Source organism: Callospermophilus lateralis, chromosome 6, assembly GCF_048772815.1.
Source record: "Callospermophilus lateralis isolate mCalLat2 chromosome 6, mCalLat2.hap1, whole genome shotgun sequence".
NCBI lineage: Eukaryota > Metazoa > Chordata > Mammalia > Rodentia > Sciuridae > Callospermophilus > Callospermophilus lateralis.
In genome coordinates this window covers 77,833,023-77,860,622 of record NC_135310.1, presented here as the reverse complement: position 1 = coordinate 77,860,622, position 27,600 = coordinate 77,833,023, and the positions used below count along the sequence as shown (strand labels likewise).

The 27,600-nt window shown below is 38.8% G+C and overlaps 1 protein-coding gene across 1 annotated transcript in view; it reads left to right on the top strand.

The window, feature by feature from the left end:
* Nucleotides 1–24,328: 24,328 nt before the first annotated feature.
* The window catches only part of Mrap2 (melanocortin 2 receptor accessory protein 2), a 39,798-nt gene continuing 36,526 nt past the window's right edge, over nucleotides 24,329–27,600 (top strand). Inside the window, exon 1 of the mRNA XM_076859947.2 lies at nucleotides 24,329–24,488. The gene's annotated coding sequence lies outside the window, so the exon portion shown is untranslated. The remainder of the gene's footprint in view (nucleotides 24,489–27,600) is intronic.

Below are 27,600 nucleotides of genomic sequence, written 5' to 3'. Positions count from 1 at the left end.
TACTGATTAGGTTAAGGCTCTCATAACACAATCATTTCTCCTCCAAACCCTCTTGCATTGTCTCACAAATGAGCTTTTGGGGAACACATCACATCCAAACCATAACTCTCATATTAGGTGAGAAAACAAAGGCATAGTGTTGAGGAGTATTTGTCCAAGTTGTAATAGTTATGACTGAAATGAAAGTTCAGCTCAGCTCAGCCTGACTGCAGGGGAGTATTTTTATACTTGTGTTATGTGAAATCAAAGAATTGGAATGAAAGAGAGCTTAGGTATTTCTGGTTGATTCAATTTGCTGATAAATCCCAATTATAAAAAATGAAATTATTGTATAAGGACTCAGGTATTTGAATAAGTCTTTGAATATAAAATATAGACCTGAGATTAAATTTGATGATTTTCAAAGTTTTGATGAAACATAAATAAAACTGTGTTTTTCAAATAGCTCCAAAACCACGGCTTCAAAAAGAGGTCCTATTTCTTTGGGGGGACAGAGGTCAATGTTAGTGAGGTCAAGGTAGAAACATCTGTGAGCTTTTCCTTCTTAAGGAAATAAACCAAAATACTAAAATGAACAATACATTAAGTTTGGAAGATTTAAAAACACATGTAATCAAAGACTACCCACACAATTACCATCTTCAATATGATGTACAACTAATGGGGCTTCACTTTCAAAGCATGCTTTTGCACATTTATTTTTTAAATCTTTTAAAATATTTATTGTTTAGTTATACACAATACCTTTATTTTGTTTATTTATTTTTATGTGGTGCTGAGGATCGAACCCAGGGCCTCACACTTGCTAGGCAAGCGCTCTACCTCTGAGCCACAACCCCAGCCCGCTTTTGCACATTTATATTTCTTGTTGTATAATTGTATTAATAGAAAGGCCATTGTGCATCTTTTGAAATTAAATAAGTTCTGATATATTAAGGATATATTCAGTACACTCCTGGGATTGACTTGGATTTCATTCCTGAAGAGTTAAACACAGTAGAGCAGACTAGCAATCATTCAACTTTCTCAAAGTATTTGAAATCTATGAACATAACGAGTGTATTTGCTCATTTGAGGCCAGGTACTATGCTAGCTATGGGCAACCACATTGACTTCTAAAGATAAAAAGATAATTAACATCTGACATCTGTCAAAATTTAACAAGGTACCATACCTCTATTCTAATAGAAGAGGAATATGGTCAAATGGCATGGGAAGGCATAGGTGGGCATGAAAACTTACACCATGTTTAGGGAGGGTTCCAAAAATGCTTCAGCTCTCAAGAGTGAGGAGCTCTCTAGGAAGATAAGTAGAAGTGAGGTCAGCATCAGTAAGGGCAGGAGTCATAAAATAAATACACAGTAAGTTTTCAAAATAAGAAGTTTCGTCTAGCTAAAACTGAGAGTGGATTATGTGGAAGGAAGAAGATGGAAAGTGCCCACCAATCCCCCTAGGCTGAGAAGTAGGGTGGTGCAGGTTATGAAGGGCCTTGGGCTCTGCTTTAAAGCAACAGGCTCTAGCAAAAGTTAGTGCAGGGTATTTAAGCAAGCAAATTGAAAACTCTGTATTTCAAGGCAATAGATAGTGTCAGAAGAATGACCCATGGAATATAGAGGAGTGGTTGGCTTCTGAGAAAGTGATCTACGTATTTTTTTCACAGTGCTATGTGGATATTCAAGCTAACCCACTCATGCTTCATCTGTACAGGCTTCTGTGTTCCGCGAAGATGGTCAGTGGCCAGCAGCCTTCTTACAGTAGTTCTGTCAATCAACTTTCCATCTTTTCCTTTTCTGAGCTACATAACAGATTCACTTCTTACTCTTCTTGGGGCTTATCCTCAAACCTTTTGACATTGACTCTGTAGCAATCCACTGAAGTTCCACAAAGTTCTTTTACTCCCCCAATCTTCTTTTTAAATAAAATCACTGAATTATTTTTGACTGGACAATACACATAAAGTCAATCATAAAACCACATAGTATCATTTCCACCCTGTCCTCCATTGTCCCTTTTCTTACCGTCTTAAATTATTCTTTAATTTAAATTAGTTTCCTATTTGCCTTTCCAGAATTTTTATATATATAAAAGGCACTTCAAGCAATGCTGATTTCTGCTTTTTGATAATTAATCTTTGATTTCTCTTTGTTATGTTTTGCACCTTGTTTTTCTCACTTAATATATTGAAAAAATTCCAAAGCAGTTCATACAGTTTTTCTTCATTCTTTTTTTTAAGAGACATAATATTCCTTTGTGTAGGAACTACTCCATGATTTGTTTAGCCAATTCCTTGTTGATGGGCACTTAAATTGTGTGCAGATGTTGCAATTAAAGTTTCACAAATGTACATATATAGAGAAGATAAATTGTGGGAAGTGTAATTTCTGTGTCAAATGGTAGGTGTAATTATAATTTTGATAGATAAAATCAAACTGTATTCTTGCAATGCAATACTCTAAGAGTTCCTATTTCCTCACACATTCACCAATAGAGTGTTATCAACTTTATAAGGTTTCCAGTCAAACATTGAAAGCTGTTCTAAGAGTAGCTTCAATTTACAGTTTTCTTATTTTAAGTTAGTGTGAAAATTCTTTCATACATTTAAGAGGCATTCCTTTATAAATTGTTGGTTAATATCTGTGCTATTCTTCTATGAACTTATTTGTATCCTTTGATCATTTCTCTTTATTTTTTTTACATCTTATGAGTCTTATGCATAGTTTGTATTTAGTTGGATAACTTTTCTTGGCAACTAGCATACATTCTTACCCTCTATTATGCCCTCTCCCTGTATCATGGGAGTTGAAAGCTGGAAAGAATAATTTATAAGACTCTCCTTACCCCTGTGGATGTAATTTACATTGTATGAATAAAACCCATACCTGAAAAATTTTGGAAAGTGAAAATAAGGCAAAAAATAAAAAAAGTTCTCTTCTAGTAGTGATGCCAAATGAGTGGGCTCAGCTATATGAGCCTTGGTAGGGACATCCAGGATTCTCTGACAGCCACCGTCCTTAGTACTCAGTACTGTGAAGCTGACTGTAGTTTTGCAGCAGGTAACAATAAAAACCAACTAAAGAATCTTCTGCAGTTCAGTAAGGGAGCATAATATAAAATTAATATTTAAGCCAAGCATGGTGGTTTACGCCTGTAATCCCAGTTTCTTGGGGAGCTGAGACGGGAGGAAGGTGAGTTCTAGGCCAGCCTGGACAATCTAATGAGACCCCATCTCAAGAGAACAAAACCAAACAACAAAAATTAATATTGAGAAATTAAATATATGTGTGTGTGTTTATATGCATAAACATGTATGTGTATTCTATAACACAGTCATTGTTATGCTGAATATGTATTCTGGAATGAAAGAGCCAATTTACTATAATGGTAGATAAAATATCAAGAAATAAATATGCCAATAATTAAGGAAAGCCTATGTGAAGATAAAATACTCCAGAAGAGAAAACAAGACTTGAACAAATGGAAAGCCATCTTTTACAGTTTGGATCTTGAATGCCACCCTAGGGCCCATGCATTGAGGGCTTGGTCCCCAGCCTGTGGCACTACTGAGAGGTAGTGCAACCTGTAAGACACGGGACCTAGTGGAAGGAAGTCAGGTCTTTGGGGATATGCTCTGGGAGGGAATATTGTGACTCCAGTCCCTTCTGGTTCCTCTTTGCTTCCTGGCCCCCATGAGGTGAGCAGGCCTCCTCCACACCCTCCCACCATGATGTAATCACTGTATAACCACAGGCTCAAAGGCAGCAGGGCCACGTGACCAAAGTCTAAGACCTCTGAAACCATGAGCCAAAGTAAAACTTTCCTTCTTGTAAGTTGTATTTTGCCACAGTAATGGAAATCTGAATAACACAGTATCCATTTTCATGATTGCCAAAACTTATCCTGAAGAATTATTGGGATTTTCTTTGTGGCCTAGTGTGGTCGCTATTGATGACTGTGCCATGGATGCTTGAAAAAAATTTTAAAAAGATGTAGTCTCTATTTTCTGGCTATGGGGTGTTTATCAATGTATTTCCTTTATTAAGTTTGCTATTCAGGGGTTTTGTATCTTTGTTTTTCTTTTGCCAATTGATCCCTCATGGATGGAAGGATGAAACAAAGTCTCCTAGCAACAAAGTTTGTCAACCTTTCTGGTATTTCCTGTACTTTCTGCATTTTGACAATTTATGCTATGTTACCTTGGGCTTAAATAAATATTTATAACTGCTATACACTTATCATTAACTGCAAGCTTTGAGACTATAAAATACCTGGTATGGTTTGGATATGGGGTATCCCCTGAAAGCTTGTGTGTTAGCAATGCAACAATGTCCAGAAGTAAAATGATTTGATTATGAGATTATGAAAGCTGTGACCTAATCAGTAGATTAGTTCAATTGATCGATTAATTATTGAATGGATTACTGAATGATAACTGTATGCAGGTGGGTGTGGCTGGAAGAGTAGGTCACTGGGGCTGTGCTCTTAGAGGTCCATCTTAACCCTGACTCTTTACTCTCTCTCTCTTTCTCTGTGATTCCTGGCTGTCATGGTCTGGATAGCTTTCCCCTCGTCTGCCCATTTGTCATGATGTTCTGTCTTGCCTTGACCCCAGAGCAATGGACTCAGAGAACCATGGTTTGAAACCTCTGAAACCATGAGCCCAAATAAATTTTTCCTCCTCTAGGTTATTCTTGTCAGGTATTTTAGTCATAGCGAGGCAAAGCTGACTAACACAATACCCTTTCATGATCTCATTTGATGTTCTTTTCCTGATGCTCCATTTATTCTGGAATTACAATCAGAACTCCTGCTTTCCTTGGTTTATATGTACCTTGTATAACCTTGCTCATACTTTTATTTTCAATCTTTCCGAATTATTTTGTTTTTAGTGAGTCTTTCACACATAGCTTGGAGTTGTGCATGCTTTTTGACCTAATCAACAATTTTTTAAAATAAATAAATTAAGCCCATTTATATTTATAGATTTTAGAGACACATATGGTCTTAAATTCATTATATTTGCTATTTTTATAGTTTTAAAAAAGTATTTCCCTCTGCTTTCTTCCCTTTGTTTTACATTGTGGATGATTCATCTGCTATTTAGGAAGCTTAGTATTTTTGTTTTGTGGTTATTACTGTAATTATAGATACACAATCCATTAGCACTTCATTTCTTTAGTGTCAGAATCTATTTTTCTTACCACAAGCAATAAAAAAACAAGGTTATTTACATATCCTTCCCCTAACTCCCTGGCCCATACCTCCCAATTATGGGCAACACTATATATTTTAAAATTTTTCCTTGTTCCATTTATATGTGCCTATACCTATATTACTGCGTTTTGTAGACTTTAATGATATACTTAACTCAGAAATACTTTAGATGTTGTTACTTTTCCTCCTAATTTTTCCCATCTCTCTTCTTTAATCTATGGTAATGAATCTCCTGTATATTGCCAGCAGTATACCATTTACAATTTCTCTATTACTGGGGTCATATAATGTTTAACATTTTGTTTCTATCCCTCTAATCCGTGTATTATGTTATTTTCTTATGTATTATGTTATTTGGTAATTTCAGCTAAATATTGGAATTACTTTGCCAGTTTCTTTTTCATTTTCTCTTTTCAATTTTTAAAAGAAACAAATTTCTCTTTCATCTTAATTACTTTATGGTGTCTATTCCCTCCAATTTTGCCTAAGTCTATAATTTTTTTCCCTAATTCTCTGCTGTTTTCCACCAGCCTGTGCTTCATCACTTTCTGTTGCTTTGCCATCTCTTCCCTAAGTTCTTCCACTCCTGTTTCCTGGATTTCCTTTAGAAAGGCAATTACTTCATTGATTTTTTTTTAACTTCATGAATAGCTAACTCTGTTTAACAATGGAGTTCTTTTTTTTTTTTTTTTTTTGGTCAGAACAAGGCTGTATTATTGAGGAAATCCCTGAGACATAGTATTTTATGGAACTCAACAGGATTAACATCTTCTTTTTAATGGAAGGGTAGTATTTGACAAATATTAATAAAAGGTTATGCTTTATGGGATTTTTCATTGGTGAGACCTAGATTTTAAACATGTATATGAAAGAGGAAGATAATGTAGGAAAGCAGTATGAAATATTCCCTAGTAAAGACATAAAGTTTGTGGATTTAGAAAGCCTTAATTATATTAGCACATTCAGTATAGTTATAGGACATCTGAAAATAGGCGAGTCCTGAATTCTAAGGTCATACAACCTAAGTTCTTGCATACATGTTCATGGAGGGCTGTAGTACCATCTTTTGTGGATAAGATAGCTCAATGTATTCTTTTTTTTTGCTGGTGCAGATTAATTATATAGAATGCTGGGTTTCAATGTAGCATACTGACATATGCATATAACATAATTTAATCAATTGTCCTCTCTAATTCTTAGAGATAGTCACCTTACTCAGTGAATTCCTGATCTTCTGTTCATAACATAACTTAATATCTTTATGCTTATTTTAGATTTTAGCTATTCTTCTGTAATGTTCAGGGAAAGGAAAATGCTACCTGGACACTTATCAGGAAAGAAGTTATCCTTTTGGGGATGCTATGCATTCTTCTGTAAGTATCTCCTAGTTTATGTGGTCAACTCAACAGCTTAAAAACAGATGTGGGAATCTTTAATTAATGATATGCATGCTGAAATATTTATGGGGATATGTAATGCTATCTCTGATTCACTTTGAAATACATAAAAATAAGATAGTTTGATAGGTAAATAGAGAATTGGATCAATTGATAGATTTATGAGAAATCAAATGTAATAAAATGTTAATAGCACAATCTAGATGATATTTACTATAAAATTCTTTCAACTTTTACATATGCTTGAAAATGTTCATTATAAAATGTTGGTGGAAATTGTGGAAGTGAAAGCAATTATATATAGTTGTGGATTTCATTGCATTTCTAATGCTTCCAAATTAAAGGCTCAGTACATTTAATTACATCAGGTAAAAATGGAGCATTCACATTCAGTCACAAAAGCTTGTTGATTTTTCCCTGCCTTTTTAAAAAATCAAAGTTGCCTAATTGAATTGCTTAGGTTAAAAAAAAAAAAAAAAAAGGCCGGCGGGGGGTGGGGGGGTGGGGGCAGCTGCGGGCTAGGGTTGTGGCTCAGTGGTAGAGTGCTCGCCTCAAATATTCGAGACCCTAGGTTCAATCCTCAGCACCATATAAAAATAAATGAAATAAAGGTATTGTGTCCAACTACAACTAAAAAATAAATATTAAAAAAAGGGGAGGGTTATTCTAACTTGAATTTCGAAGATAAGTTCCTCCAAGGAGGCCATCAAGAATAGTGGGAACAATACCAAATGAAGCCTTGACAGTAAGCAATCCTCTCATTTCTACAGATTGAGCATCCTAATCCAAAAATATGAAATCTAAAATTTTCCAAATCCCAAACTTTTTTACATTGACATGATACTACAAGAGGAAAATTTCACATCAGATCTCTTGTAATATAGTTCATAGTCAAAACACAGGCAAAATAAAAATATTATTTAAAATCACCTTGAGCCTACGTATATAAAATGCATATGAAATATAAATAAATTTCATGTTTAGATTTTCAAAATCTGAAGCACTCTGGGTCCTGTGCCTTTTAAGTAATGGAAACATAATCTGTATTTTGAAATCCAAAAAACTACTTTTCATGAAATCTTGTGGAATTTCACCAAAAATGGTCCATGTTTGGTGTGTAAAACTTCTGAAGTGTGCATCCAACACTTGGGTTGCATAAACTCCAACACCCTAAATGGATGGTAGAAGTGAACATCAAATGGGATATCTCTAGATTTCTCAGGTATAGAAACTCACTTGGATTATTTTAATGTAGTAAAAAGGACTGGTCCTGAGGGATCTCTTTTTAAAGCCACTTGCTCAAGTTTTGGCCTCTTATATAACACACAAATTGCTGACATCCAAATCTCATAAATCAAGGTTTTTTATTTTCAGGGCTAAATGCAGCCAAAACCCAGTTTATACAAAATGGTTTCCTCCTCTTAAAGGTCACTTGTGTTAAAATTAGAAAAAAAAAAAAGAAAAAGACCATATTGACTTGAATTGTGTCCCTCCAAAGCATATGTTGGAGTATCTTTATCTAGAAATAAGTCTTTGCTGATATAATTAACATATAAGCTAAGGTGAAGTTATCCTGGAATAGGTAGGCGCCTATCCAATGGGACTCGCAGGATAGATAACAGAGACACAGACACAAAGGGAAGAATACCATGTAACAAGGGAGACAGATATTAGAATGCTGCATCTACACATCAAAGAATGCCAAAGATCAGGGAACCACTGAAAATTTGGAAGGAGGCACAGAATCCACTCTTCACAGTCCTCTAGAAGGAGCAGACTTGCTGACACCTCAATTTTAGATTCTAAAACTTCAGTTTTGGATTCTACCTTCCAGAAATGTGAAAGAAGAAATTCCTGTTGTTTAAAACCAAGGAGTTTCTGAAACTCTGTTATTTCAGCCTTAGGAGACACATACACTGGCCAAAATTATAAAGTCTTATACATTATAAATTTATAAGCATATGATTTTATAAATGATAGTTTCAAAGATCATTGTAATCATAAGCAAGCATTTCTTCTTTTCTAGTTTGGCTGCTCATTTCTTCATGCTCTTAGAGCCATACCATACATCAATCATGCCTTCAGCTTCAGCTAGAAAAGACTGTAAAATAAAAATACGGGTAAAGATTCACCAGTAGAAGCAGGAACTATTGCATGGGTCACAGTTAGTTGGTGACTCCAGCAAGACATTCTGGGTTAGATTTTGATTTTGTTCAGAGAAAAAGGTTTATAATTCCCTTGGTAAAATTTGTACTCTGTCTACTAATAGGCATTCTTGCCTCAAATGCAAGAGCTGGTATGGAAAAAAATTGTCTAAAAAGTCAGACAGACTTTAAGTCAGCTTCTGGCTGAGTTTTAATGAGTTTTTTATTTGTTTGTTTTTCTATTTTTGTCCTGCATTTCCTCTCAACTCACATTACCCCAGTCTTAGGACTTAGAAAGGCAGCACAAATACACATAAAACTTTGATATCATGTTCTTTTCAGAAACAAACAAAAAAATGAGATGGTGTTTTTAATTATTTAGAACGAGGAACAGAATTTCTTTTGATTTTATTTGGTTTAAATAACAGAGCCCTTAGAATTTGACTTGGAAAAAATGGTGAAAATGAAAGGGTAAAATTTGGGGGTAGTTTTCCTCTTTATTTATTATTTATCGTAGGGCCACAGAGTTTGGAATTTGTATTTCTGAGTATTGGGAAATAAGACAGTGGACTTGGAACATTTTTAGACTTTAGGGTCACTTGCTGTTAATCAAGTTAAACACAATTACCAATTGGCTCAAAGGAAATAATTGATACTACCTGGCCTTGCAAGATTTGTGGCTTAGGCAAAAGCAAGGTCAACCTGAGCAATGATGGAAGCCTGAGATTGCAGGACAAAGAGCTTTACAACAATTTATTTCTCTAGTTTTTACAATTGCTGTAAAATGGTTTTCTTCTATTGCCAGCAGATATACCCTTGGGAATCTCTAATTCTTTTTATCTTTGTGGCTCTCTCAAAAGACATACTAGTGCTTTGAATTGCAGCATCAAAATCACCCACTTGATTTTTTTTTTCCTTTCATTTTGTTCTAGGGGCCTCACATTCAGTCCTACAAAGACATATGCAGCCCTAGGGGAATGAATGCTCTGGCCGCTTAGGATGGCTCAGGTTAGTAAAAACAGTGCAAACTATGAATATATGTTTCTGCTAGCATGTAAAAGTGCCATTGTTACAGCTGAAGGGGAATCCAGTGGAACTGTCTTTGCACAATATTGGAAGAGCTGTGGACATTCTTTACCTGGGGTCTAAGTAAACTATGCAGTCTTCCAAATCCAAAGCCCTAAATTAATCAGAGACTATGCAATTAATTGCATGGTTTTATATTTTTCTTCCCCAAATCCTTTTTCAGTAAGAATGCCGCAGTTAAAAAGGAAATATTAATTGAATATTTTCTCTTTAGTCATATTTCTTATACATAGTGAATAGAAGTCCTAATATATCCTTTAGAATGAAGTTTTTTTTAAAAAAAATCTCTTCTTCATTTCTTGCTTTTCAAATGAGAATGACATGAAATAACTTCTGAGACCATAATGTCTTTTTCTTTCAAGAACCTTTTATCTCTTGATACATCGCATTTGCAACACATTGCCCATTTGTAATTCTGAATCCCCAGACTGATCATAAAACACTAATAATTAAGTCAGATATTGTTATGCTGGGAGTGGGAAAAAGTTGGTTCATTTAGAAAGCAAATAATTGGTCAGCTCCATCAGCAGGAAGCCTGGGCTTTTATTATTATTATTTTTTAAAGACACTTTATTGCCTTTTAGACTTCACCAGTCTTACTTTGCTTTCCTAAGGGCAGCATTTCAGAATGCTGCTCCTAGCATGCAAGTCTGGCAGTTGTTCTTGGACTACTGCAGTGCACTGCTCACATGTTCTTTCCTGCCTCCCTTTCCCATCTTTTGCTATTACCTCAGAGTAGCAAACCCACTGGCTCACGCTGCCCTTGTTTAACTAAATCCTGAAATGTGGCAGGGCCACTGAACACAAAGGCCCCCTAGAGCTTTTCGTTGAGTAGATTTTTTGCAGTCATCAATCTATATCTGTGACAAAAGCATTTCCCCCCTACATTAGATAGATAGATCCTTTAGGTAGGTGTCTTGGCACGCTGTTTGGCACACTTATCATTTATTGTATATACTTTGATAGGAACTTCTTATAAAATGTTTTGGGGTTTTGCCTAGAGAATATGAAAATGAAGCACTAATTGTAAGTACTACTCAAGACTGTAGCGTTGACCCTTTTGTTTGGAGCCCAAGGGCTCTTCTGAGAGAAAACAGCAGAGTTCAGAAGAAAAGGAAAGATGAGATGAGATGGTCCCTCTCCAAAACACTTGCTACTTACTGTTAAATAAAACCAAGAACAGAGAACACAGACCTAGTAAAGCTTTGCTTACCTAGTCTAGCTCATTCTGCTTAGGAAGGGCCTACCTTCTCCAGATATATATTTAGGAATGAATAAAAATGAGAGGAAGAAATGAGAAAGTTCATTCTTCCCAAGAAGAACATGTAGGTCCATTAAGTAATACAGTCTTCAAAGACTATAAGGAGGGTCCCAATTCCAGCTGCCACCTTCTTCTCACTAAAAGGATAAACAGCCTGGAGTCACATGTATGTCCCTGTGACAATTGTCGTTCTCACTGTCTGTATTGATTTTAATTCTGTCTTTTTCTTAGGATCCTTATTACAAAGTCACCATCTTTTTTTCCCTTTTCTTGTAATTAGTTTCGTTACTGAATCTTTGTCAGAGGTGTGTGTGTGTGTGTGTGTGTGTGTGTGTGTGTGTGTGTTGTGCGTGTGCGCACGTCTAGGGCCTTGTCCATTGTTAGTTGATTTTTTAAAAATATTGTTTTAGTTGTAGATGGACACAATATCTTCATTTAATTTATTTATTTTTGTGTGGTGCTGAGGATTGAACCCAGTGCTTTACACATGTGAGACGAGCGCTCTGCCACTGAGCCACAACCCCAGCCCATTAGTTGATTTTTAAGGGACAGTTTGTCTCCCTCCAGGATGCTCTAGATGGGGCTTTCTGACTCTCTAGTACCTTTGGATGGAAGAACCTCTCCTCACTCAGAATCCCCCACTGTACCCCACCATGGCACACTGCCCATGAAACTTGTCAATTTTCTCTGTCATGGGCAATAACAACCCAGAAATTATAATTCAAGTACCTAGTGCTCAGTATCATGTATGTTAGAAAAGCTCTAAAATGAGGAATTATTAGACTGGTTTAAGGAGCTCCTGAGACTATAACTGCTACATCAGGGAATCTCAGTGTTTGACAAAATCTAAACTAGAAGTATGATTTATAGTACTGAATAATTTACAATTATATTTTTAATTAATTATTTACTGGAAGACTTCTCCAAAGCTTGTTTGCTCAGTGAAGTAGACAATGAGTTTATCTTATTCACTGATATATCATCATAATTTAGCTCAGAACCAGGGACACAAAGGCAGTTAATAATGTTAGTTTTGATTTCTACTTTCACTGTCTAGTGCCGGTGCTCAATAAATGTGGGACACATTGCTATTCTTCAGTCTGTCTTAGATGTTCTGAATTAACATTTACTTCAGAGTTTTCTAGTCCCAGCTATATTATATTTTCTGTCCCCTTCTAATTTCTTTTTGCTAACTAGAAGGTGCTCTCAAATATTCTTCATGTGGGCTTGGCACATGGAAAGAGCCTCTATTTTCTCTGGGACAAAACAAATTAATCTTTATAAGATACTCATGAGAGTATATGACATATAGCAAATGCCATATAAATGTCTGGTAAACAAGCAACTGTCTTTTGGGGAAGGAAAATAAGGATGCTACCATGTGCATTAGCTTGCAAGGCCTCTTATTTTGTTGTAATCACTCTATACTTTGTTTGTTTGAGAGTATGCAGAAATACACCATCTCTATAAGAAATTTAAGGAAAGGAAACATGAATTATTGATTTAGACCTTTCATCTGGTATAGAATTAAGCCTGTCCTGCCTAAGGAGACATCTGAAAAGTAGCCCACAGTTGATTGCTCTTTGATGACTCGTTTTTATTCCATTTTCAAAATCTGGTGGAACATCCATTAGAGTCTGGCAGAAATTCTGTTCTCTAATCAGCACTATAAGCCCGGAGTTTGCCTCCAAAGCTGGAGGGAAGAATTGGTTTTCAAACAATTTAATTGCCATCTAAAAACATGCATGGCTTAGTTGTCTGATTTATGAGTTAAATGATTTCACCTGGTCCTGGGAGGGAAATGACAGCTCATTCAGTTTCTCATCTCCACTCCACTAATAACTGTTTCTGGTGACTACGGCAACCACATGCACATTCATATTCCAAATTTAATCAGGCAACATGCTGTTTACTGATTCATTTGGCATGTATTGCAGAATACTCAAGAGAACCAACAGGAACCAATTCTCCCTTTGTGATGAGGAAGTACTTTGTGAACTGTTTTTTTTTTTTTCTTTTTCTTAAAAAAACAGGATTCTCACCAAGGTTGAGTCCAGATAGAATTGAAACAAGAGGAAATGGGTAGAAAATTGAAATGATTGGGAGTCAGAGACAAAGGTGGACTTTATAGGCCAAGTGGTGAGCAATTTCTTGGTTAAAGGCAGAGCTGGATGTAGGATAGAGAAGTGTGGGCCCAGGAGCCTGCTGATCCACAGGCCACCTGGAAAATTTGGGCATTCCTATCTTGCATTGTTGCCTTGCTTAATTAAATACTTTTCCTCAAGCATTCCATCCCTCTGGCAAGATTGACAATGTCTGGTGGAGCCATCCCTTTTCTTTGTTGTAGGACAGGTTGCTCAGAAAGCACACCAAGTCCCAGTTTTGTCCAAATTGAAGAGTCTTTATTTAGCCAGGTGGCACTTGCTCCCCACAGGACCCATAACTGTCTCTGCAAGGAACAGCCCAAGCCTGAGCATTTTAGGATATTGAAAGGCAAAAACCACATCTGGGTTGACATAGCTACAAGCAACCAGGTACAGAAGATGACTTGGGCAGTTAGCGAGACAATGCAATGAATACATTGGTATTTCCCATAGGACTTTCCAGGTTGGCATAACAGCAAGCAAGCAGAAGGGAAGGGGGTCAAAATGACCCTAGTTCAGTACATGTTAGAGAATGGTTACTAACATCTAGACAATCAATCTCTGACAAGGTACATTGCCCAAGAAAAATGGAAACCAAAGAGAACAATTTTACACTGTATAAGAATTGCTATTTTGTGTTGCCAAGAATTATATGCTAGGTAACTATTAATGGGTACAGAGGTGGGGCTTTCCCACAGGAGAAGCATTTCTTACATGATATGGAGTCTCAGGGTAAAATGGAGTCTGTTTAGTCATTGCCCATAGAGACTCACCCATAACATCTTATGTTATGGGCTTAGCAGCATCCTTTGAGGAAATTTCAAGAACAATTTATGGCAATTTATTTTGGATCTGTAAGAAATCAAGGGCAATGAAATAGAATGACATGCAAAGAATTCAAAAGGAGTACTTGTCTTCAGTTCATGGACCTTCTTCAGAAGACAGACAGTTCCCCACCCAGCCCGGTGCCTTCCATTTGAAACTTGAACTCATTCTTCCTTCCTCCTTCATCAGACTCTGGACTGGTCACCAGGATGGGGATTCAAATCAGACTGGCGTGAATCAGAGATCTTACCCAGTGGCAAGCTTTACTAATAATTTCAAGGACACAAGGAATAGAGAAACATGGGCACAATCAGCCCAGCTGTCCAGGCCCTCTCTGGAAATATTGATCCACTCTAGTCCAGGGGCACACAGGAGATATCAAAGTCATATGTGCAGCTCAGATCACTTAACAGAACACTGTTTATGAAATCGCTCCACTTTATTCTTGGCTAGTTATGTAGCTTACTGGACCATATCAGGGAGACTTGCTCCAGACATTCACAGATCCTAGATTTGTTTCCCAGAAGCAGTCCAAGGCAACCTGGTGCACACAGCTCAACCTTTCTCCTCAGGACTTCCCCACTAGCTATTTCCTTACTTTGCTTGGCAGAAGACTCATCATTAACATCTTGACAAAGAAATGAAAGTAAGGTCACCACCTTCCTTACTATTTGCACTGGGGCAACTCTGACACCTTAATAAAGTGAATGGATTGTAGGCCTGCTGCTTAAACATGTCCTTCCCAGAGATAAGGCAGTTGCTCAGTTGCAAAGCCTGGGTGAGCACTGCTCCATGTTTGAATCCAGCCTTTCACAAGTCCACCACTGTTCTCAACAAAGGAAAAAAGAGCCTTGACATGAGACCTCCCCTATTCCTTTTATAGTTAGGAATGCTTTTGCCTGGAGATTTATTTTATTCATTATGTTTTACTTTAGTTCTTTTAAAGAACTAATCAGCCAGCTTTTATATTATTTTAATTGTATTTTATGAGAAGGAAGCAATTCAGTTCTAGAAAATGCTTCCAGGTACAGAAAAAACAACCCAGTAAAACATGTGTGGCAGAGAACAGCAGCATCAGCATCTCCTGGGAGATATTCTAGCTTCAGAGAAAGCCTGAGGCAAAACTCATTCAAATTCTGAGGCAATTCTCCCTTGAAGTGGGCCTTGAAGTGACTCTACTTTTTATGTGACTCTGGAATTAAAGCAGAATTTGTTGTCATGAGGATTGGATGATTGATGCTTTTTCACAAAAAAGAGCACAGGTAAGTCCATTGGCCTGCACAGAGTACCAAAATTATTTACTTTTGGGCTCAAAAATCAAAGATCTAGATTTGAAATTTTATCTTTTCTCCACAGAATGGAAGCCAGCCATGCCATTGTTGCAAATATCATGCATAACCAAAAATAACAGCTGCTGTCCTGTGATGGGCATTTACTCTGTGACAGTCACCATTCTAAGCTGTTCTCACATGTGGCCTCATTTCACAATTGTAATAATCCTGGAGGCACTGTTTAAACCCACTTTATAGGTGAGATCAAGTTAGTGGCAGAACAAAGATTTAGGCTTTGTCTCTGTTACTCTGACCTGTGTTCTTACTGCCTACTGAATTGCATCCCCCGAATTACCTTCATCCTTCAAACAATTTTGTTCCTTTAATTAATTAATTAATTTCACAAATGAACAAGATGAATAATTGTTTTTCCAGGACACAGACTCTCATGAATTTAGAGCTGTCTTCAGTATTGAATTTTCAGGTTTTCCTTTTCACCTAGGTAGATATGTGTTATAAATTATTTTCACCTCTACCCTTTCCTTTCATCAAATATTCTCCATTTCATATGTTCCATATAATATATAGATGTATCATGTTTATAAATTTATACATTTGTAAATACATATTTATGTTATATAACACACATACATTGTCCAAATGTTTGTGTTCTCCCTAAATTCATATTTTGAAATCCTAAAACATGAAGTAATAACAGTAAGAGGTGGGGCCTTCTGGAAGGTGAATAGGTTCTGAAGGAAAAGCACTTTTGAAGGTGATGATTTTTCAGGGGTTCGGGATAGGATCATAAGCAGGTGAGCCATTGTTAGATTTTGCTGATTCAGAAATTGTTTACAAACTTTCTTGGAGATTACGTCTCTTGGCAACCCAGTCCCATGGCAACCACCCTACACTTGGAGGTCAGAATATTCCTCTTTGGTCCAACAGTCTAGCCCTTAACTACTTCTGGACATATTGCATAAGTTCCTCAGTTGGGTGACATTTGAATAATACATCAGATCTATTAGAAGCACACATTAAATGTTCTATTTATTTTTAACCACAAAACCAAGCTCCACATAACTTGCATGTTTTCAGAGGTCTCCATTTGCCAAGTCTCCCTCCCCCTGGGTCCATTTTAGTTTACCTATCTCATGCATGATTGTGTGTGTGTGTGTGTGTGTGTGTGTCCCCTCTTCTACTTTAGGTTTAACTTGACTTTGTCCTCAATTAATGAGAATTGGACAGGGTGTGTACTCCCATCTGTTTTATGACTTTTTCCTCTAAGCAGAGACCTGTTAGAAACCTGCTGAAAGAAGTTCTTCCTGTCTTAATTTCCAATAGCAAAGAATGTCTGTGATTTCACAAGATAACCCTACTTCCAAGTAAATACAATCAAATGATTATAATAAAGAACTTAATAAAGTATTAGAAATCTAAAGGTCAGCATTTAATTAAACAGAAAATACAGAAATGTTCTTACCAAGCATTTCTGTTACTGATACACAGATCTCTATCTTACCTTTCTAGTTTCTTCAACATAATAGTAAACATCATAGTTTTCTATTTCTAAGTTGTAACTTCACAAGAACAGCATGCTTTAAAAACACAATATGAGAATAGTATTTGATTTTTATGTGTTGCACTTCTCCATTAAAAAACACTTATGAAGGACATACTATGTGCCAGGTATGGAGTTTTCAAAAATAAATAAGATATAACATCCATCTTTAAGAACCTCATAGTTTAGAAATTATACTATATTTGGCTTGAAATGAATACTGCTTCTGAAAATCACTCTCTTTGCAATGCAAAAATTGTGGTGATTTTTAGGAAACAGGATGAGTTGCCAGCGCCACTTGCAAGGGGTCATGGCTCCGGTGATGAGGCAGGCGTGGAGCACTGAAGCAGGAGCCAGCAGGCTGGGCTTTCATTCTTCCTCAACACTCACTGTGTTTTCCTGGGAAAGTCACTGAAACTCTAAGCCTCAGATGCCTTGTCCAAAACAGGTATAAGTACTACTTTGCTTCCTAAAGCAATTATCATGGGGTCAAAAAAAAGAAAATGGCTGTGAAAGATTTTTAAAAAATGTGTGAGGTATTTGTCAGTTCCATGAAGGCAGGGAATTTTGTCTGTTTTTCTCACTCTTGGAACCCTAGCATCTGAAACAATGTCTTAATTGAGATATATGCCCCTCAAAATAATTTATTAAATAAATGTACAACTTAATAAAAGAATTCGCCTTTTTTACTTTAAGGAGGTTGTAGAATATGATGGATGGGTTCCAGACCAGCAGTACTGAAGAGCCTGGAGGTATTCTGTGGTGGCCAGCTCTCATGTCAGCTCTGTGATTGGCATTCTGGGGATTGCAGCTGGGTCAGTTTGTGTTTTATGATGGCAGGAGATATGTGGGCTGGCTCATAAGCTGAAACCAGAAAATGCAAGTGAGGGTAATGAGTGCAAAAATTCCCTGGAGGCAAAGGGGCCAGGAAGGGGAAGGTGGCTTCCATGAGAAGATAGAGCCAGGCAGGACATGGCCACCAGTCAGGTATACAGGCATGCAAAAAAGAGAGGGGGCAAGACTACAAGTGGGACAACACCCACCTGGCTGTAACCACCAGCTTTAGAACTGGACTTGATGTTTTTTTTCCATTTTGGAATAACATTTCCATTCTGGCATGCCTTGTATTGGCTATGATACAATATAAGGAATAACAAGAAACAAGGAGCAAGGACAAGCTTGTCTCTCTTTCTCATTTGCTGTCAGAGAGTGGATGAGCCCAGAGCCAATAAACTGAAGCTTCTCATTATTGTGTAATAGTAAACATATAAGAAGCCAGAAATTCACTCTAAAAATGCACCAGTTCAATTTTAAGAAAAGAAATATGCAAGTGTTAAAGCCCCGGGCTATACATGATCCCTGTGAGGCTGTTGTTTCTCCTGTTGTGCTCCGGGCTCTCTTTCTCTCTCTTTTTCTCTGGTAGTATAAAATGTATTCTAGTTGACATTTCAGAGTGGCTCAAAGCTCCATCTTTCTGTCTGAATGCCAAATGTGAACTAAAACATATTAGATACTTGGTCTGCCTGGTGGCACACTCTGTGGGTGGATGTCTGTACAGTTCCACTGGAGAGACAATGGGACTAGAATCAAGAAGGAAGCTCTGAGTACATGCTCAAGCACCCAGAGGGGCCCTGTGTGTAAGCTTCTTAGGGGTTGCTCCACTCTGGTGTGTGATCTATGGAATAAAAAGAAACAACCAGAGAGTAAAAGTATCAGATATGTATATGTTTATTCAGGAATGACTGTGCTAATTTGGAAAGAGTTTACGGTATAAAACCAAGGCCAATTGAATAAGTAGAAAGAAAAAGAATATAATGAGGGATAGGTTTCAGATTACTTGAGGAACAATGGGTGATGAGCTGCAGCCATGATGGAGTGGGAGGCTCATGATCAGGATGGTCAGCTGCAGCCTGTGATCCTCACACCAGAGGCCTCAGGTTTCTGAACATCTGCCCTCCTGTTTAATTCTGAAACTTAAGAAAGCAGGAGGAGGAGCCGGTGTTCTTGAAGAGAATCGTGTGTTTTCTTCCATTTCTAGAAGAACCCATGTGTGTGCTGGAGTGCACTTGTGTGTGTGAGATTTCGCTTTTGATCTGGACAGATGATAGATTTTCCTATTCTCTAAAGAAAACAATCAAGTCAGAGGGCAACTGGGTCTTATTATTTATTTTAACATCTGAAAACAATGCCAGTTTTTCTTTCTTGTTACTTTCTTCAGTTGGCCCTTGTCTTGTTGTTGAACTCACTGAAACACAGCCAGGTTTTCACACCTAGATACATTAAGTATTTGCAGTATGTCCCTCTTTGAGACAGGTCTCAATTTTACTGCTTCCTGCAAGGCTGCTGGCATAGGTTCTAATCAATAGGCAAATAAATGGGGCCATCACAGGTCTTGAGTAACTCAGAGCCTCTGCCTTCTGGATCCTGAGAGCTGCCAGCTGGCCCACTGCCAGAAGGCTAGTCAGAGCTCACGTCCCCCTATTTTCTACTTCCTTTTCCTTATCTTCTGTCCACTTCTCAAATAGTACCTCTGGGTATTCTCCCAGTTCATTCTGTTTCTAAATCTTTCTTTATTAACTCAGATGCTTGGGAACATTCTTTTTGTGTTTGATATATATATATATATATAAAATTGATATATTGATATATATATTTCATTTATATATTTCATATATATGTTTCACTGATATATATATATATCATTATATATATATATATATTTCCCCCCCAAGAAAAGCATCTTAACTACATGGTGTCATCTTGAACAAATGCAAAGTAATGTATCTTGTTTTCTTCTCTATCTATCCTGCCCTTCAAATAAATCCCCCAATCCCCAGAAGGGCCCAGGACAATGAAAGATACTCACTGTTGAATGGATAAATAAATAAATTTTCGAAAGGATAATTCAGGTTTATTTTTTCCCTCCAAAATTCCTTTGATTTATTTTCTTATTCTTTTCTCTAGCCTCTTATTTGTTATTTCCTCTTTGAATTCTGACTGCAATTTCTTTCTCCTTTCTGGGTTCTTACTCTCAACTTATAAACATGTTTAAATCTCCATTCTGAAACAAACAAAGACTAAAACCAAACAGTGTCTTTTCCTTGACTTTGCATCCCATTCATTTATTCAGCACATGTGCTTTGCCTACTATGTGCTAGGCACTGTCCCTGATGCTGGTTGAGACAGAACAGTTACTGCCCTCATAGAGCTAGTGAGGACATTCAGATAATAAATGAAAAAAAGCTCTAGCTACAGTTCAATACTAGGGGCTAGGCCAGTGGATCCCAATGTCCGTTTCAGCAGGCTAATTTAGCCTTGGTGACAGGGTGTGGGATGGATTTGAGCCCTCTTGGCTCCTGGCCTCCCACAGGACCACAGTCCTGTCCCACTCCTTCCTCCCCTGGCCTCCTTAGATGAGTGGCCTGTGTTTGTATCCTTGCCAAGAGCTATCTGACCCCAGTTCCCAACATGTGGCCTCCGCACTTAAGCCCATGGGCTTTGATTCTTATTCACATGATCTTAGGCCTTAGACAATATTGCCCATTTCTCCCTTGGGTTCCACCTTCTCTTGTTCACCTTCTGTTTCTCTAGTTGCTTTTTCTGACATCAGCTCTCGTCTCACTTCCTATTTCCAGGTAGCAATCTTGCCCATCCTCCCAGTTTCAACAACACCTCTCCATGGGTGGATTCCAAGTTGTATGCAGATCTTCATTCCCATATTCCTAATACCTGGCTTCATGACTATGTGACCAGTGCAGTAATAGAGGACTCCATGCTTAGAGGGGACATGCAGTTGGGATTTAAACCTTTGGTTACCATCTTGAAATTCATAAGAACTTTATATTTGAACTGCTGTTCTGTGAGTCTGTAAGTCTACTTGGGCTGTTGCCATAACAAAATACCACAGATTGGGTGGCTTAAGCAATAGACATTTATTTTCATAGTTCTGGTGATCGGAAGTCCAAGATAAAGATGCCAGCACTGTTAGTTTCCTCTAAAGGTCATAAGGAAAGGTTCTGTGGCATGCCTTACTTCTTGGCTTGCAAATGTCTACCCTTTGCTACCCCTTCCCATGGTCATTCATCTGTGATCACATACCCCTGGTGTTTCTTTGTGTATTAATCCCCTCTATTTTTAAGAACACCAGTCAGGTTAGATTACCTTCCCCATATGACTTCATTAGACCTTAATCGCTTCTTTAAAGGCCCCATTTCCAAATATAATCACATTCTAAAGTCCTGGCTATTAGGAGATATGAATTTGGGGTGGGACACAATTCAGCCAATAGTTTATTTTTCCCCTCCATCCTTTGTGGGGATGACAGAACATTCATTGAAGGCTCAGAGTCCTGGCTCACTGCAGTCCTGCATCCTGTTGCCTCCCCAGGACATGTTCTTAGCTGCCAACTCCCTCCTCGTGGGCTTCCATCCATCCAACAACACCCTCCTTTTACACTTAGAGGGAATATGGTGAAGGTGCTAGGAGGGCAGGGGGTCCAGTTATTCTTCCCTGGGGATGACAGTCCCATTGCATGTTTGCAAGTAATTTGGCAGGGGTGAGCCTTGCATCTGTCCCAAATTCAGGTAATTAGTCTGTCCTAGGCAATGGTGTTACTTGTGCTTTATGGGTCAAGCAGCAGAATATGGGAAGAGTAAAAAATGGACTTCCCCACCTTTGAAAATCTGGGCCAGTGAATCCCTTTAAAACTTTGACTAAAGCATGGAAACTTTTCCCTGAAAAGCTGACGTGCATAGACATAAATGTCCTTTTATGCATTTTCAGGGGTTAATGGACTCCATGAAGCTACTCCATGCACCCTTTGCGATTTGGCCCTGCTTGCCCTTCCAGCTTCATCTCCCCACAGCTCTCACCATGCTGTAGTCCTCCTTAATGTCATAGCCATCCTATGAATGCATTTTATTCCTTGATGCTTCCAAGTTTTTGCATGCATATGCTTCTTCCTCTGTCTTCTGTCTACTTCTCTTCATTATCATTATAACAAATTACTATATATTCTTCAAAATTAAAATTATATCCTTCCTTCTCCTCCTTACTGTAATTTGTCACTTCCTATCACCGAAGGTGAAACAAAAAGTTGCTTTAGTATCTCTAAGAATTTCTTTTATAAGGATCATAATATTAAATTTGGATCATTTCTTTGCCTGTTTGTCTCTTTTACTAGATTATAAGCAATTTTGAGGGCAAGAACTAAGTCTTAACCCTTGCAATTTTCCTGGTGCCTGGTACAGAGCTCAGCACAATAAATATTTGCAAATATTTGTTGAAAGATAAATGAGTTCATGAATACATGCATGACTGAATGAAAGGAAGTATGAGCTTGAGATTTAAAAAAAAATCAAAAACATGCATTTTAGATGTGAACAGTCCTGTATTTAAATCCTGGTTCTATTAATGACTAGTATTGTGATATTAGGCAAAGTACTCTTAAGCCTCAGTTTTCTAATTGCAAAATGCAGCAAATAGAATTTACCTCAAGGCAATCTATTGTCTATTTATATCGACAATATTTATAGCTACCTATAACTTAGCCTTTCCCCTAAATTTCTATAGGCTGTAAAGTTATTTAGGAAGGAAAAGACAAAATTAAATATCAGTGAATCTGTGTTCTTGCAGATTAGTTTATTAACAACAACTGACACATTATATGTCTACTGGATGCAAGACATTATGCTGGAACCTATGGAGAAAGTGAATATAAAATAAGCCTATGGAGTGTTAAGATATATATATGATAAACCCTGAAATACAGTAGAAAAGGACAGGAAAGATGTTGCTGACACTGGGCAAATAAGTCAGGAATGAATGCCACCATGGGAAGGCGAGATATCTAGGGCAGACATGTGAACATGATGTTTCTCCTCTGGATGCTGCAGTTAGGGCTTCTGAAACTAACAGTTAATGACCTGCTTTTTTCACACAGCAGTGTCCTGGCTTTTTGTTTCATGAACCCCTGGTGTTCTGGCCAGAATGAAGCCCCATGATGCTACATAGCTAAGCTGGAGACTGACCTGTCCTGTGGCTGGCTCTTAGCAGTGGTAGTTCTGTGGCTTTGCTCTCGGAACAGTTACTATACCCTGATGACATGTGATGTAGGCTGTACTGAATGGGTGATGGATAGCATCCCCACAAACAGGAATATGAAACTAGAATGAATCACTGTAAAGATTTGAGAACCACTAACATCTCTCATCACAGATGGACTAATTATGTAATTTAGAATTAAACTTCTGTGCATGAGGCAGAGAAACACACATATATGCTGTAAAGATGGTCTTCAAAATATTTCATTTTACATGGGATAATGAAACCACTTTAAGAAAAATCAGTGAATCAGATGTCATTTCCAGAAATCCTTTCCTGGTGTCACCAGACTGAGTAACTTATACTACTGCTAGTATACTTGTGTAATGTGCTGGTATATTACCCACCTGCAGTATGGTCATAGTTAAACTAGGGTTCCAGGGTGCCAGGTTTCCTGGGCTTAGAGAAAATTCCCTCATTTACTAATGTGATCTTGGGCAATTCATTTAACCTTTCTAAGCTACAATTCCCTCATCAAAAAACGGAAATGTTTATACTACTTGCCTTATATGGCACCTGTGAGTAATAAAATAAATGATCATACAATAAAGAACATCTTAGTGCCTGACACAGCAAGTGGCTTCTCTCTAGGTATCAGCCTGACTTGCTCTCACTCTCTTCACTTCTTACTCCACTGTGAGGCCATCTCTTACCACCCTTCTAAAAACTTTACCTGATTCCCCAAACATTATCCCATTTTCCTGCCTTATGTTTTATGCAGAGAGCATTTTATTTATTTGTTATGCTTACTGCCTGGTTTTTTTTTTTTTTTTTTAACCAGAACGTAAGTGCTAGGAAATTGTGTCCGTAGTGCCCAGATCAGTGTCTGACATGGAATATGGACTCAATAAATGTTTGCTGGAAGGAAGAAGAAATGAGCCAAGCCTGCTAACTTGAAAGTATTCTTGGCCCAGTCCTATCCGTTTGGAACCTATTGGGAGGACATTTGATTGCCCATTGGCACCTGCCCCTGTAGACAGACAGAGACATCAAGCAACCCACTATGAAGGACCTTATTGAACTTGACTCTAGTGCTGATGATTTTTCATAAACCTCAATTCGTGCTGCCCCATTCCCTCTCGCTCAGTTTAGGAGTTCCTATTACCCAAAGTTGGCCCTAGGGACCCACCACCCAATGAAGGATGGCCACGACGTCCCTAAGATTCTTCTTTTTCCTTTCCTCGGGGAAGGTTCTGATACAAACTCGAGAGACAGCGTGTCCAAGAAAGAGTTCTGCAAACCTCACCTCCTCTGGCCTTGGCGCCCTGGGGTTGGGAGGGTGTCTTGGGCGCTCCAGTCCGGGACCCCACGCCCAGCGCCGCCTCCGCCGCGGTCGGGAGCGCGCGTTTCCGTCACACCGTGGCGCAGGGAACAACTCGCCAGCCCCAGGCGGCGGGAGGAGGCGGTGGAGGCTGCGGCGGCGGTGCTCACGCACCTCGGAGGAGCTGTGCCTCGGAGGAACCCGCGGGCCGGGGCGCGCCAGCCGGTAACCCCGGGCGGGACGGGGTACCCAGGCCGAGCAAAGCCCGGGCGCCATACCAGTGTGGTTGCGGGCGAGTTAATAAGACTCGCTTGGTTTTGGGGTGGTTTTTAGTTTGGCTGGGGGGATTGGAGAATGGCGTGGGAAGGGAAGATGAGGGTTTCGAGGTTACCAAGGGGAAGAGTGTGGAGCCCATTCTCTGCAGTGGGTTGATGTGCTTGGTGCTTCCTGCGGGCGTCTGAAAAGGTGGAAGTTAGGGGCACTCCGCATTTGGGTGGGCTTTCTCCTGCAGCTCGGCTGGGCAGGTGAGAAAACTTTCCTCGCTGCCAGGGCCTGCCTGCCTCTGCGCTGTCCTGCCACTCAGACAGTCCTCCTGGGCAGGAAGACCCTGCGCCTCCAGGAGAAATGCGTTGTTCCCTGGCCCCAGGCGCGCACCCGTTGCAGTGGGTAAGGTTCCCAGAATGAATCTTGGCTTGACAGTTGGTTTGTGTAGACTGGGGAGCCTGCCTGCGGGTCATCTTACTAATTAGAGGTATGTTATGGCTTCGCCCCGCCTTTCTTTTCCATCCTTTCTGTGTAATGAATGGAAGAAGCCTCATTAGAAACCTATTTTGAGACTTTGTGGTCTCCACAGCGTTTTAGATGACTTGGAATCTCAGATATTATAATCAATTTAATCTGACAACAATGAACCAGTCAATAATGTTTTAAAAGCAAAAGAAGCTTGGAGAAAAGTGTCCATGATACTCCAGGGAAGAGAGAGGGACTCCCATACATAAATTAATTCTTAGGAAAATCGCCAAAGTAGCAACATTTCCCATGACAGGTGAAGAAATTAGATGGAGATATTCAATAGATTTTGCCCCAGTTAGCAATGCGGAAGAGGGGTTCTGGAAACTAGCACTGTGAATCTGGTGTGCTTGTGTACATCACCAAGAACAGGTGCTGGAAGGTGGCTGCAATGATAAGATGGAAAAGGGGGAGACTGTGATAAGCTAGGTGCCCTCAATAAGCTTTATTTCCATAAGGAGATTATCCACTGCTTATGGAAGGTGAGGTGATATTAACAGGTAACAGGATTGACAGTGTTGCTTTCAATCAATATCTTTCCTTTCAAGATGGAAAATCCAGCCTAAACATCTTCGAGAGGATCTTAAAGCCTGAAATTGAACTAGATTATTCAAAGCTCAAGTGACAGACATCCTTGAGCAGTGAAAGCATTTGGTCACCTTTGCACAGGTATGGACATGAGAACAGGGCCGGGAACCTTTTGAAAGAATCATTGAGTCCTGGTGACATTCCAGAATAAATTCTTTAAAAAGATAGCTCTGGACCACTGAAAAAAGCATTTACAGAGATAAATTATACTCAACTTGTTTCTTTCCTTTTTCTAGCAATCTACTGGGCTGTGGATTGGAGTGTGCCACGTCCATTGTTTTTTAAATATGAGTTAAGACCCATTAGGATAATGGAATGAGTTTAGTTAATTGCAACCAGCATTTCTAAAACATAAAAGGCAATCTGAGGGAAAACATCAGAGTACAATGCATGAGTAGGAGTATTGTTTTGGGAACTCTGTGTGTGTGTGTGTGTGTGTGTGTGTGTGTGTGTGTGTTTTATGTGTGTTTTATCTTGCTGCCTCTGCATACACACCCCTGGCTACCACCCTTCAGTCTTTCAGACTAACCCCTTCCTTCTCACAGCGGGGGTTGGGGTTGTCTTCTATCTTGCAAATGACTTGATCACCACCTTCTGCAAAGGGTTGCCTTCCATTTCTATTCGCCCCCAGATGCTGAGATATGTCACCAATCAGAATTCACCTGTTAATTCTTTATTTTTGACTTTTTAATATCTTCAGGGAGAAAAGAAGTTGGCCAAGGGCTTCCTAATGCACAGATTCTAGTCCTCATAGCAAGATGACTGTTATTTCCATTTTACCAGTAGAGATTCCAAAGCCAGGGACCTACAGATAAGTCAGTTACTGGCTCCTCCCATCAGTGGACAGTCTAAGGGGTGCCCAGCCCTCACAGGAGTACTTTAGGCAGTCTTCTGCTATACCTAAGAATAAGGAGGGGAAAGTGTGGAATGCAGAGGGCTCTGTCCATGTCCCTTCTCCTTCATGGTATCACTCTCACTAAGAGAAAGACATAGAGGGGGCATTGATCAGAGTGGCAGTAACTACAAATCTGAAAAGGTAATCTATGAGACTCATATGTAGACAAGAGATAATAATATTGGAATATTAGGCTCACTGTAGGATTGAAGGTCTGGTTATGCATTGAGGTTCAAAGAGTCAATTTAAAAAGTAAAGGATAAAGCAACCCCAGCAGTTCGTGTGAAAGAAAAAATCTGTAGTTTTCAATAGACCACCAGTCCTGAATGAATCATAGTGTGAAGTTGCTGCTCAAAAGCAAACTTGGGTTGCATTGATAAAGACATGCCTTTTCTTACAGACATTTGTACGGAGCTTGTTAAGTGCCAGGCACCATTAGGAGTGTTTTGCAATTTTAACCCAACCCCATTTAATAGATGAAGAAGCTGAGGCACAAAAGGATGAAACAACTTTCCTGTGGTCAGATAGTTAATAAACAGTACAGCTGAGATTAGAACCTGAGCCTTTAACTACTACCCCTGCTTCCTCCCTGTGGAGTTTGGATGAAAGGAGCCCCAGGCCCACTGTACCCCATGTTGCATTCTGGGCAGCACCTTTAGAGAGATTGAAGACAACTTCAAAGTATTGGGGGATGATGGCCTAGATGACAAGAGTCTGGAAGTCCACATAGGAGGAACAGGAAGTGATAACCTGGCAGAGAAAAGTTTGGCCAAGTATTGAGGCCAGTCTTCAGATATCTGAGGAGTAGGGAGTAAATTTGTTCCTAGTAGCAGAGATAGGACCAGAAACACAAAAGCAAAAATGAACTTTAAAAATAATTGGAAGTTAATCATAAATGTGTGTGTGTAAACAGGGTACTACTTAAAGTTTTGACTGAGGCACACTTTCAGTTTCTTTGAACTTCCAAAGGGAGTAGAAGGGTCAGAATAGATATTTGAGAAACTTTCAGTAATTTTGAACCCACTGGCCACTTCAAGAATATGAGGGTTGGGACTAGAGATGTAG